This window comes from Bos taurus, chromosome 1 (assembly GCF_002263795.3).
Source record: "Bos taurus isolate L1 Dominette 01449 registration number 42190680 breed Hereford chromosome 1, ARS-UCD2.0, whole genome shotgun sequence".
NCBI lineage: Eukaryota > Metazoa > Chordata > Mammalia > Artiodactyla > Bovidae > Bos > Bos taurus.
In genome coordinates this window covers 46,856,411-46,870,664 of record NC_037328.1, presented here as the reverse complement: position 1 = coordinate 46,870,664, position 14,254 = coordinate 46,856,411, and the positions used below count along the sequence as shown (strand labels likewise).

Sequence of the window (14,254 nt, the reverse complement as noted above, 5' to 3'; positions counted from 1 at the left end):
TCTTTCAAAAACATTAAAATAATCTCATTTTCTCCTTCTTGTGATATTTGAAAATCTAAATAAATAAACTCCCTTCACAAACAGAAATCAAAACAATGAAACAAAGAACAGCTTTGTTTTCAATCTATCTGAATATCCCTTGAGTTTATCTGACCCATTTAGAAGAATGCTATAACCCAAAGGCTGTGCTGAAAATGGTGGGTTTAGATTAGAAAAACCTTTTGAAATAATTACTGTGCTAGTATATTAGTGGGTCAGGAACAACAACAATGTTGCTGTATATATCCCATACTATATACAAGATAGTGTATGTCCCATACTATATATGGGATAGTATAGGATGGAGTGGATAGACTATTTTTGTAAAATGTGTATGTGCTGTACATGTATAGATGGATGTGTGTTTACTAGTCCACAATGCAAAATATCTTACTGTGAGTTATAGTCAGAGGTTTGAAACTCAGGAGTTTAGAACGTAGGAGTCTAAAGGTACTCAAATTGGAAACATAAGAGACTACAGACTAAATGTAGAAACATGGTACCCATGGGTTACATGGTCCCTACCCACAAACATGTTGCCACACAAAAGAAGCAAGCAAAAGGAAGACAGCATTCCCAGCCTTAACTGTTCACAAGAACAATGATGAAAGAAAACATATTCCATGTTCTGAGTAAGGACTCAAAGCTGGATTATAGAGTCATTATTTATGTCTTAGAGGATTAATGTTATAAATATATATTAAGGAAGTAGAGCTGATAAATACTTATATAAGGAATCTTCTGAATTTAAGGAGAAAATGAGGAAGATAGCTAAAGGGCAGTTAGTATCTAGAGGAAATTTTTCACAAAGGGATCACTGATACTAGAAAAGAGAAATACAGTTGAAAACCCCATTGAGGGCTGGAGAGAAGACAATTTGTAATGATAAATTCCTCTTTTGCTCATTGGTACAATGTTGTAAATCCATAAAGAATGAAGACTGAACCCTCTTTGCCTAGATTCTGTTTCTTGATAGAGGGAGAAAAAAAAAGGCAGCCTCTTGCACAGAATTAGATAATTAATATCTATCTGATGAGTAAACAAAAAATTGTTGTTGCTAAGTCATGTCTAACTTCCTGAACCCATCGACTGTAGCCCACCAGGCTCATCTGTCCATGGAATTTCCCAGGCAAGAATACTAGAATTTCCTTCTCCAAGGGATCTTCCTGACCCAGGAATCGAACTCACATCTCTTATGTTTCCTGCACTGGCAGGCGGATTCTTTACCACTGAGCCACCTGGGAAGCCCAAACAAAAGACTGGGGCTGGTATTTTTAGTTACTCTTTACAGGAATGAATTCATGTCAATACAACCACAGTAGCACCGTACAATTTTCTCCAGCATTTTACCAAGAAAACTCAACAATTTCAAAAGTGCTGTCTAGACCAGAGAATATAATCTATGGCTAAAGAAGATGGAATGAGCCATAGGAAGATCAAACTTAGCCCTGCTTCACTGCACCACACTCACTAGCCATGTGAACCACATGATCACAGAAACGGGCACACAATAAGACTTTTTGAAAATGTAAATATCATTGTTCAAAGCTTCATGTTCAAATCTCTAGTTATTGCTCTGTGACATACATGAGACTCATTCAACTTGTGAATCATGTAAGAAATTACAGACTAGTTCCCTCTTGTTATGTTACACTTGTAACCAGAAAGCTACTCTTTGAAAGTTGGAGTATGCAAAAAAAAAAAAAAAAAAAGAGTCATTTTAACTTTTAATGAAAATAAGATGTGTTTACAATGAAAAAAATCTAAAAAGAAATCATTGCAAAGCCAAAGTATGAGGTTAATTTTCTGTATCCATAGCAGAACTGTCTGCATTAACCTCGGGAGTTTTAAGAAATACTGAAATTTAAATCTCTCCCTCCAGTGATTCCAATGAGTACGTATCCCTCCCAGATGGTGCTAGTGGTAAAGAACCAGCCAATGCAGGAGATGTAAGAGACTCGGGTTCAATACCTGGGTTGGGAAGATCCCCTGGAGAAGGGCGTGGCAATCCACTCCAGTATTCTTGCCTGGAGAATCCCATGGACAGAGGAGCCTGGCGGGCTATTGTCCATGGGTTGCAAAGAGTCAGACACGAATGAAGTGACTTAGCATGCATGCAGCATCCAAAATTGAGAACCACTGAGACAGAAGAATAAGGTTTTGATACAATTAAGATTTCACTTATAGTTGTCTATTTTTTATTGGTAAGCAGATTATTTTTTTTCTTCACCATGGCTCTGCAACAGGAGTCTGAAAATAGAACCTCCAAAGAAGGGCAGTGCCACCTGATGTTATAACATGCAGCTTTTGTCCACAAGAGTCAGCCAGTCAGCAACATAACATATTTATGAAACTACAGAAAATGAGTTAAGGTTCAACTATGGTTGCTTTGATATAGTTCTGACAAATAAAGTGAAAGATATTGAATCAGAAGCAAAACATTTATAGGAAAAGAAGTAGGGAATCTTCTTTCCCACTGGGAGACTTATCCTCTTGTGGTTCTTCTCTAGTCAAGTGAAGTAGGATTTTATTGTTTCCTCAAATAATCATGACACTTCACACCATGGCTGATGAATCCTACAAATGGACTGCTTTGATCATGTGCACCTGCTCAAATTGCTTCATCATTTCTAATACATTTTCCTACTGACCTGCCCAACTTCAGGTCTTTAAACTCCAACATCCAACTAACCAACCCACTCTAGACTTTGCATAGTTCCCAAAAATTAGAGGTTATTTTACACATCTATAGCTTTGCTCACTTGGCTGACTTTGTTTGGAAAACTCTTTCCAATTCCATTCAGCCTTTCAAGAATCAGCTCAAACGCAGGTCTTTTTTCAATATATTCCTCTATCATGACAACTGTTCTTGCTTATTGAGTTGTCAAATTGACCATCAGAGTCTTTACACCATTCTATAATAGTTTTAAAAATGTGTTACACTTAGAACAAGGTTTATCAAAGCCAGCACTATTGACATTTTAGACTGGATAAATTCTTTGTTGTAGGATGTTTTAATAGAATTGTAGGATGTTTAAAGGCATCCCTGACTTCTACCAACTGTCTACCGGAACTCCCCCTCAAGTAATGAGCACTTCATATCCCAGACACTGCCAAATGCCTCCTGCTGTCAAAATCATCCCAGATTTTGGCATCTTTGATATCCCTTGCTGCTGCTGCTGCTGCTAAGTCACTTCAGTCATGTCCAACTCTGTGAGACCCCATAGATGGCAGCCCACCAGGCTCCCCCGTCCCTGGGATTCTCCAGGCAAGAACACTGGAGTGGGTTGCCATTTCCTTCTCCAATGCATGAAAGTGAAAAGTGAAAGTGAAGTCGCTCAGTCGTGCCCGACTCTTAGCGACCCCATGGACTGCAGCCTACCAGGCTCCTCCATCCATGGGATTTTCCAAGCAAGAGTACTGGAGTTGGGTGCCATTGCCTTCTCCGTTGATATCCCTTAATAAACCTGTAAATTTCATGAAGGCAAGAACATTATATTCATCTTTGTATTTAGAATTTAGCATAATGCCAGGTCCACCGTAGATTCTCAAGATATGTTTGTTAAATGAATGATTACTGCTGCTGCTGCTAAGTCACTTCAGTCGTGTCCAACTCTGTGTGACCCCATGGACTGCAGCCTACCAGGCTTCTCCATCCATGGGATTCTCCAGGCAAGAACACTGGAGTGGGTTGCCATTTCCTTCTCCAATGCATGAAAGTGGAAAGTAAAAGTGAAGTCGCACAGTCGTGTCTGACTCTTAGCAACCCCATGGATTGCAGCCTACCAGGCTCCTCCATCCATGGGATTTTCCGGGCAACAATACTGGAGTGGGGTGCCATTGCCTTTTCCCAATGAATGATTATCTTGTTACAAAAGTGCTACTGACAGTAAAACACTGTGAAAATGTAGAACCATGATAATACTTAATTTAAGAATCACATCACTAATGAAGTTAAAATTTTTAATTTCATCAAAATGTCACTTAAATTAAAATCCTCAAATTCACACACTCATCACTAGAAATTATTTGTATTAGTTTTCATGTGGCTTTAATTTTTAAATTAAATTAGTGGAGGTGATGGAATTCCACCTGAAGTATTTCAAACCCTAAAAGACGATGCTGTGAAAGTGCTGCACTCAATATGCCAGCAAAATTGGAAAAATCAGCAATGGCCACAGGACTGGAAAAGGTCAGTTTTCATTCCAATATCAAAGAAAGGCACTGCAAAGGACATTCAAACTACCACACAGTTGCACTTATCTCACACGCTAGCAAAGTAATTCTCAAAATTCTCCAAGCCGGGCTTCAACAGTACGTGAACTGTGGACTTCCAGATGTTCAAGCTGCATTTAGAAAAGGCAGGGGAATCAGAGATCAAGTAGCCAACATGTGTTGGATCATAGAAAAAGCCAGAGAGTTCCAGAAAAACATCTATTTCTGCTTTATTGATAACACTAAAGCCCTTGACTGTGTGGATCAAAACAAACTGGAAAATTCTGAAAGAGATGGGAATACCAGACCACCTGACCTGCTTCCTGAGAAATCTGTATGCAGGTCAGGAAGCAACAGTTAGAACTGGACAAAGGAGTACGTCAAGGCTGTATATTGTCACCCTGCTTATTTAACTTATATGCAGAGTACATCATGAGAAGTGCTGGGATGGATGAAGCACAAACTGGAATCAAGATTGCTCGGAGAAATATCAATAATCTCAGATATGCAGATGACACCACCCTTAGGGCAGAAAGTGAAGAAGAACTACAGAGTCTCTTGATGAAAGTGGAAGAGGAGAGTGAAAAAGTTGGCTTAAAACTCAACATTCAGAAAACTAAGATCATGGCATCCAGTCCCATTACTTCATGGCAAATAGATGGGAAAGTAATAGAAACAGTGACAGATTTTATTTGGGGGGCTCCAAAATCACTGCAGATGGTGACTGCAGCCATGAAATTGAAAGATGCTTACTCCTTGGAAGCAAAGTTATGACCAACTTAGACAGCATATTAAAAAGCAGAGACATTACTTTGTAACAAAGGTCTGTCTAGTCAAAGTTATGGTTTTTCCAGTGGTCATGTATGGATGTGAGAGTTGGACTCTAAAGAAAGCTGAGCACCGAAGAATTGATTCTTTTGAACTGTGGTGTTGGAGAAGACTCTTGAGAGTCCCTTGGACTGCAAGGAGACCCAACCAGTCCATTCTAAAGGAAATCAGTCTTGAATATTCATTGGAAGGACTGATGTCGAAGCTGAAACTCCAATAATTTGTCCACCTGATGTGAAGAACTGACTCTTTAGAAAAGACCCTGATGCTGGGAAAGATTGAAGGCAAGAGGAGAAGGGAATGACAGAGGATGAGATGGTTGTACGGCATCATCAACTCAATAGACATGAGTTTGAGTAGGCTCTGGGAGTTGGTAATGGACAAGGAAGTCTGGAATGCTGAAGTCCAAAGAGTTGAACACAACTCAGCAACTGAAATGAATTTTTTTTTTTTTTGGTTACTTTTATTTATTTTTTTTTTTTAATTTTTTTATTTACTTCTTTCCCCATCCTGAACCCTCCTCCCTTCTCCCTCCCCATACCATCCCTCTGGGTCGTCCCAGTGCACCAGCCCCAAGCATCCAGCATCGTGCATTGAACCTAGACTGGCATCTCATTTCATACATGACATTTCACATGTTTCAATGCCATTCTCCCAAATCTTCCCACCCTCTCCCTCTCCCACAGAGTCCATAAGCCTGTTCTATACATCAGTGTCTCTTTTGCTGTCTCGTATACAGGGTTATAATGAGATTTTAGGTCTAGAACTCTGATTTGAAATTACACCTAAATATATAAAACTTAGAGTAAAACTTGATTGAATTTAGTTACCTGATTCCAAGTTTTTTTAAACATTCAGCTAGCATTTTTATGTTCTTTGAATAGCTTTAATTACTTCACTTAAAAAAAAAAAAAGTTCATCTAATACCTTTATGTCCTGTAAATAATATTTCCAAGCTCTTAAATTTTTTACAAACTAAAACCCACAAAAGTTAATTAATTATAGTCCCTTCCTAAGTCTCCTTTCACTCCACTATCATTGATGGAACACATTCTATGATAGAATTGATAAAGTAAGGAATTTTAAAATGCAGATATATATACTTTAATTTTAAATACTTATTCAAAATAAGTTCTTAAATAGAGTTGCTGTGCCAGAATTCAACCATATGAATACAAATATACATAGTACACTAATAAAGGTAAGTTTTTAAAATGTATTCTATGATAATGACTTAAAATTTCTAGAAGATTAGTATTTTAAAAACTATCAAATATATTAATTTCTTATATCCAAAGTATTATTAATTACATTTGAAACAAAAAGAAAAGTTAGCCATGAGTTTTTTTCTTTCCAATTCCATAGTATATCTTACCTACAAGAAAATGGCTTAATTTGAAAGTATAATTCATGTAATGTACAAAAAATTTTCATTCAGTGGTTTAATGATGGTATGTTCCAATAAGAGTGCAGTTATATGAACACTGGCTATTTATTAGATAAGCATATTTAAACAAATATCATATTTTAAATTCTACATTTTGACAATAAATGGTCTTCCTTCTTATACTAAAGATTTGATTTCATATTAAATGACTATAATATTATTGAAAGTTTAAAGTTAACCTCATTTTAAAGAAAATCTTAACATAACAAATAAAGCCAGTGACATTTTCATTTGGTCTCAGTTACCTTTTAAACAAGCAAAACTTTTTGTGTATCCAGTATCTGAATTTTTCACATACACAGCAATAAAAATAACAAAATGTCATATTAATCTAAATTTAACTTTGCTGAGTTGGTTCTCTATATGACTTTGTTACTTTAAAAAAGCCCATAGAACAGTCTTTTGGACTCTGTGGGAGAGGGAGAGGTTGGGATGATTAGGGAGAACGGCATTAAAACATGTATATTATATGTGAAACAAATCGCCAGTCCAGGTTTGATGCATGATACAGGGTGCTCGGGGCTGGTGCACTGGGATGACCCAGAGGGATGAGATGGGGAGGGATGTGGGAGGGGGGTTCAGGATGGGGAACACATGTACATCCGTGGCAGATTCATGTCAATGTATGGCAAAACCAATACAACATTGTAAAGTAATTAGCCTCCAATTAAAATAAATAAATTTATATTAAAAATAAAAAGTATTTACTTATAAATATAAATAAATAAATAAATTATTGGCTGGATTGAGTCTTAAAAAAATAAAAATAAAAAAGCCCATAAATAAACATGTATCTAATTTTGGTTTTCATATTCCTTACATATAGCCTACTGTGAATTCTAGAAAATTAATGCTTTAAACCAGGGCTCAGTAAACAGTAGGCTGAATTCTACCCGTCCTCTATTTTTGTATGTATCATGAACAAAAGCAGTTTTCACATTTTTAAATGATTGAAAAAATCTTTCATTTCTTTCATTTCATGAAAAGCCAAAATTATATGAAATTTTAAAATTCTAGACTTTTTGGAATTCCCTGGTTGCCCAGTAGTTACGATTGTGCTTCCACTGCAAGAGGCAAGGGTTTGATCCCTGATCAAGGAACTAAGATCCAAGCAAAGGTGGAGTTTGGCCAAAAAACTTTTTTATTTTTTTTATTTTTATTTATTTATTTATTTTTTTGGTGGCTATTTATAACTCCATTTATTCCTCTTCTACTCAGAAAAGCATATTAGAATACAAGTCACATGAATTTATAGAGATAATCCAGAGTATGAATTAATTTATTTACAAAGTAAATAAATTTTACTCTGCTAACCCAAATATTTATTTTATTTATTTTTTTTTATTTAATTAGTATACATGTGTTCCCCATCCTGAATCCTCCTCCCTCCTCCCTCCCCACACCATCCCTCTGGGTCGTCCCAGTGCACCAGCCCCAAGCATCCAGCATCGTGCACTGAACCCTGACTGGCATCTCGTTTCATACATGACGTTTCACATGTTTCAATGCCACTTTTTTAAAATTCCATTATCTGCAAATGAAATATTATTGAAATATCACTACACTCACTTGTGTATGTATTTTTCTAAGGCTACCATATCAAATTTGAGTAGTCATGACTGAGACCAAAAAGACTAAAATAGTCACTGTCTACCCTTTACAGAGTTTAGAGACCCTGCTTTAAACAATTAGTATATGGATATCATACATACAACATGTAAATCTATGAAATAGGACACAGTACATTTCTAAGGGGATTTCTTTCAGCCAATACTGTTTTCTCAGTAACATATTTTTTCTGTAAACCTTGGTTAAAGGCCATTGTGTGCTAAGTGGCTTCAGTCGTGTAGGACTCTTTGTGACCCCATGGACTATAGCCAACCAGGCAACTCTGTCGATGGGATTCTCCGGGCAAAATCCTGGAGTGGATTGCCATTTCTTCCTCCAGAGGATCTTCCTGACCCAGAAATTGAACCTGAGTCTCTTATATCTCCTGAATTTGCAAATGGGTTCTTTACCACCAAATACTTACTACAATGTTCTTAAATATTTGGAAAACTACTACTGAACTAGGGAATTGACCATTTACTTTTTTGAGGCATACTTTTTTTTTCTTTTACCTCATCAATGAAGTCTTTAGAGTTTGAAATTTCTATATTTCCTCACTTGAAGTCAAATAACAAGATATCTAATAACAATCATCAATGACTCTGAATCTGTAAACTCAGGCTAATATTAACTTTATCATATTTTAGTGAAGCTGTTCGGAGAAGGTGATGGCACCCCACTCCAGTACTCTTGCCTGGAAAATCCCATGGACAGAGGAGCCTGGTGGGCTGCAGTCCATGAGGTAGTGAAGAGTTGGACACGACTGAGCAACTTCCCTTTCACTTTTCACTTTCATGCATTGGAGAGGAAATGGCAACCCACTCCAGTGTTCTTGCCTGGAGAATCCCAGGGACAAGGGAGCCTGGTGGGTTGCCTTCTATGGGGTCATACAGAGTCAGACATGACTGAACTGACTTAGCAGCAGCAGCAGCAGTGAAGCTGTTACGTCTGGTGTCCAGGTATATCATTTTGTAATGAAGACAAAACATAACAATCCAAATCAAGTTTAATTTTTATTCTTGACTCAGTTTACATTCCAGCTTAAATACAGGAAAAGAAAAAGCACATGAATTTGGAAAATTAAACAAAAAGTTGAATTCATTGAAGCAATACTGCTAATAGGTGTTTAAATGATGCAGAAGATTTATCATTCTCTCCTAATGAACTTAACACTATTCAAGCTTTTGAAAAAGCTACAGAAGCATAAATTGCCAGTAATTCTCTTTGATACCTTAACTAAATAGATAATAGTCTGAGCATCTGCTCATAGTTCAAAAGTTACCTTTAAAACAAGATTTCCTTGCAGAAAAATTCAATTTTTATTATCTTCTCGTATTATTATAGGCCTTCTTTAAAGAGGGGGCAAAAGTTTTAAATGTCTTACAAGGAATGTAGAATTTGTTTTAATATTTTACATGATCTTGGTACTACATTATATGACTATTAACTGAAGCCTGGTGTTCTGCAGTCCATGGAGTCACAAAGAGTCAGACACAACTGAGCGACTGAACTGAACTGAACCGAATGATGACTATATTTGATTTTCAGGACATTTCTGAAAATCTCTAAAGAAAATGGACATAGAGACATATATTCTTCTAACCATTATAACTATCAGTGAAGAAAAATCAAAATTCATTTAGGGACATTAAAAAATGTATAACTAGGAGCAATGGTTCAAATAATAGTTCTAATACATGCCTCATAAGAAAGCATAATAAAGAAGTATTTTCTACTGTGTATTAAAAGAAATATTAAGGTTTTAACTAAAATCAACTCCTTTGTTTTGCTACCAAGTTTATTTAAACAAACAGTTTAGAATTGTTTTTCTTTGGCCCTTAAAATGAATTATGAGAAACCAATTTACAGTAGCAAAACAAATAATGTCACACTCCTAAAAACCAAAAAGATTATTATCTCCAACACTGGAATCTAAGAAGTGAGGTATCTTTCTTAACACCCCAAACAACCGGTTTTACCAAAGGCAATCTTGGAAAGAAGGAGCCTTAGAGATCACCCAAGAAATGGAAATCACAACATTCCCTCTAAGTCACGGATGACTTTTCCCAGGTTATGTGAGATTCCATGTCAATTCTAACAATACTAGGTTCATCTTTAAAATAATTTTCATTAAAAAAATATATTATAATTATTTTTAACTATCATATCATTTTTGCAGTGAGCGATGATGCCATATTCAGCCAACATTTTATGGTATGATAGAACTCAGATAAGAAATCTCAAATGTAAATTGCCTGCTTGTTTCTATTAATGGAACATCTGTGGGCTGAAGCCAATTGTTGGTGGACCATGTATAGGACTCAAGCCTGGAATACAATGGTGTGGAAAAACCTGTCCAACATTTGACCTGAAGCTCTAACATTAGAATTGAAGAAGTTTCCTAAAAGGTCAGTTCTTTCTACAAATTTAATCAAAATATTTTGGATGCATGGGAATACAGTTCACAAAATAAAGTTTTGTTTCTATCTTTCTGCTCCCAAATATGGGAAGATGTTTTTCCTTTTGGTATATTTAATTCCCAGTCTAGCTTCTACACGTCCCTGGAATCACACTATCAGAAGAGTTTTACTAGAGGCTTCCTTGCATCATAAAACACTATTAAATTAATATGAATTTCCATGCTTACTAAAAGGGGAACATTTGCAGTCACATTAGTGGCTTAAGTGCTGGGCACTTACCCAAGTCCTCGGATCGGTGGAATCAGCTGTCTTCCATGTGCCTGGCTCTGTGGCGTGTGGCTGAGTGCTCAAATCCCTGGCCCTACCACACTTATTCAGAAAATTCTGTATCCTTCAAATGGGAGAAGAGCTGCTCATTATGAGAAGTCTAAAAAAAAAAAAAAAAAAACAAAACTGGATTTTAGACAAGCAGATGTTTCCACAGGCCCCAGAAGGTTTTACAAGACTAATCATCACCAACATGAAACTTGAGCTCATCTTTTATAAACTTTTGTTTCCTTCCAACTATATCTCTTTCAATTTTCATTTCATTCCCTCTTTTTTCCTACCTGCTTTTGATCTTCTATTTTATACTATAGAGAAGTCTCGAGTGGTATGCATGAAGCGAGCCATCATCAGCCTGATGAGGGAAAGTCTGCTGATGTAGAAAAAAAAAATCATAAAGTAAGAAACAAGACCTGAGACTGGATTGGGAGTTAATCTGCATGGTTATCAATGTCCTGTTGTGCATCGTGAAAGATGCCTGGTCCTTTCAATACTATATTTCATGCAGCGATGAAAATGGGATATGGAATATCATAGTGAAAGCTGGTTTGATTGGGATAATAATGACTAAGAAGCCATCAATGCAAAAAACCCAATAGGAACCAATTATGAATAAAGAACCAGACACTGAACCTGCTTCATATTCTCTGCTTTTGATTAGAGGCCTCCACCGGGCTTTGGAGCCTTGGGATGGGTTTGGACTTCATCTATTTCACCCCAATAGCTATTATATTTCTCCTTGAGTAAAAAGTGGGAACCTGAGTCTTGGATGCCACGGGGAAAGTTTTTTGAAATATTCTGATCAGAGTAAAGCTTTTCTTCGTGTACTACTGTGCTTAGGAATGACTGTGAGCTAGATTGAAGCCCATTGTATAGATTTATATTATTCCATAGGCTATTAAATAATAATGGCTATCCTGAAAAATCACATTATCTTATCAGTAATACCACTAGCTCATACCTTTATAAAATTTTACTTTATTCAATTGGCTCAGGGTACTTTAACATTTACATTCTCAGTTGCCTCTGTGATAGAGGCAAGTTGCCTATAGCTTCTGTGAACTGAGATTAAAATCCAAGAGTTCAGCCTTTTAAGATTTCTAGTAAATCCCCTGAACCAACCTCTTTCCCTAAATGGTGAATGAATTTAAAGCTAATATAACTACTAAAAAAAAAAAAATAGCCAGGGGCTTTTCACATTGCCTTCTATATCCTATTTAGTATTGAAAAAGAGTTTGGTGCTTTCTATACCTAACAAATTCAGGTTCATGTTTTTCAGGGAGGTGTCAGCTGCATAAACAAGCATAGTTATACTATTCTACTCATGAGCAAATATGAGGTACATGAATCTACCAATTTTTTGAATCCCATCAATATAAAATTCCTTGTATTTTTTTGGTTAAAAACATAAAAATGATCCTAAGAAACCTCTTTTTAGGCCTTCCTAATTATGTTGAACTGTGGTGTTGGAGAAGACTTTTGAGAGTCCCTTGGACTGCAAGGAGATCCAACCAGTCCATTCTGAAGGAGATCAGCCCTGGGATTTCTTTGGAAGGAATGATGCTAAAGCTGAAACTCCAGTACTTTGGCCACCTCGTGCGAAGAGTTGACTCATTGGAAAAGACTCTGATGCTGGGAGGGATTGGGGGCAGGAGGAGAAGGGGATGACAGAGGATGAGATGGCTGGATGGCATCACCGACTCGATGGATGTGAGTTTGAGTGAACTCCGGGAGTTGGTGATGGACAAGGAGGCCTGGCGTGCTGCTATTCATGGGGTTGCAAAGAGTCGGACATGACTGAGCGATTGAACTGAACTGAACTGAACTGAATTATGTTGACAGAACTGCAGCTTTATTCTCCAGAGGCTATTTTACTTTATAATGAAACTTTTCAGTTAGATGTTTTCAAGTAACGTTTCAGGTTTTACCTTGAATGCCATGGTTTCTGCCATGGTTTCTACTATTTTAAAAGTTAAATAGAAACGCAACATCAAGTAGCAATTAATAAATTCTGTCATTTATAGCAAAAAAAAAAAAAACCAGTAGCTTCTATCCTATTTGAAAATGAGCATTTCATAAATATTGAATACCATTACCATTAGTTGGTTAGCTAAAAAGATAGTAATTCCATTAGAGGCTTTCAGCAAGGAAGATATAAAATAGTTAAGATGAAGTGGCTGACATTATTTGTTACTACTTTGCTTTAAAAACGCAGTGAGCAGCAATGTTGTATGTTCTACAGACTTCCAAGGGGAAATTTTTACCAGTTGTTTGAAAACTCTGAGCCTTTTATTAACAGGATTTCCTGTCTTACAGTCTGTGAGACTTGGTTGAAAATATACTTAGTTGTCCATGTAGTATATGCTTGTATCAAAGAATAATTTTAGCCTTATAAAATATTCATCAGTATCTGATAGCACCAGAAGTGGAAATCTGACTGTCATCCTGTCCAGAAAAGGACTTACTTAATGTTTCATAATCAGAGGACATGACCAATACCCTTTAGTTCCTAAAAAGGCTGAATTTAGGTTATGGAGGCACCCTGATTCGTAACTGTTTCCTTAAATTAGATGGCTCCTTCCCAACTTCCTTTAAACATTATGTAACTAAAATCTCAATGACTGAATTCCTCCAGCTGAAAAATGAAAGTAAAATGACTCCCTTGTCACATGGAGCAATAACAGAGCCCAGTTCGTAAGTCGATGCTCTAGGACCTTGCTTTCAGGAGAGCTGCATTCTTCCTGTTATTTAATAAAAGCATCTTTCCAATATGTGGCATGAAGGTGAGATTTTTGTCTTCCTAGGTTTGTCTAGAGTCAAACCTAGAATGATGACGTTCACCAGCACTTTGTGTATTGAGGAAAGGACAAAGGTTGATTTCTGCTGTAGTCTCATAGAGTTCTCTCTCAGCAATGGAGCTGCCTCCAGGGCTCATTGTGTGCCCTCTGTGCTTCGCTATGTATTATACAATTGCTTCCTGGATGATTTTCATCCAGTTTTATAGCACTTATTTTCTAAAATAACTTCATAACAATTCATTGATAAGTCTTCTCCCTCCAGACACATACCTGAATGCAATCCCTGCTGTGGATTCTTCTTGTTCCCCAATGCTTCTCTAAGTACTCAGAAGAAAGCCTGGCCTACATGAGGCACTCAATAATATATTTTGAATAAACAAATGAATGAAGAAAGACAGTGATGAATTACAGAAAATGTATTTGAAAGTAGGAAAAATATGTTTTTCTCAAAGTTAAAGGAAAAGATAAGAAAGACTAGTTTTAGCATAATTTTCTATTAAAGTTCTAGCTTCCCACTATAGCACTGTATTATAAAGTAAGAATTTTGTTGTGATAACCTCTGTGCTTGATAAAGT

The 14,254-nt window shown here is 36.6% G+C and overlaps 1 protein-coding gene across 2 annotated transcripts in view; it reads right to left on the bottom strand.

Annotated features, from left to right (window-relative positions):
* The window catches only part of ZPLD1 (zona pellucida like domain containing 1), an 83,981-nt gene extending 69,934 nt beyond the window's left edge, over positions 1–14,047 (bottom strand). The window contains exons 1-2 of one of the 2 annotated variants that reach the window (XM_015470957.3): positions 13,950–14,047; positions 10,837–10,984 (exon numbers count right to left, since the gene is read on the bottom strand). The gene's annotated coding sequence lies outside the window, so the exon portion shown is untranslated. Of the gene's footprint in view, positions 1–10,836; positions 10,985–11,165; positions 11,249–13,949 lie in introns of those variants that run through there. The other variant, XM_059887786.1, reaches the window with a different exon arrangement.
* Between the last annotated feature and the right edge of the window lie 207 nt (positions 14,048–14,254).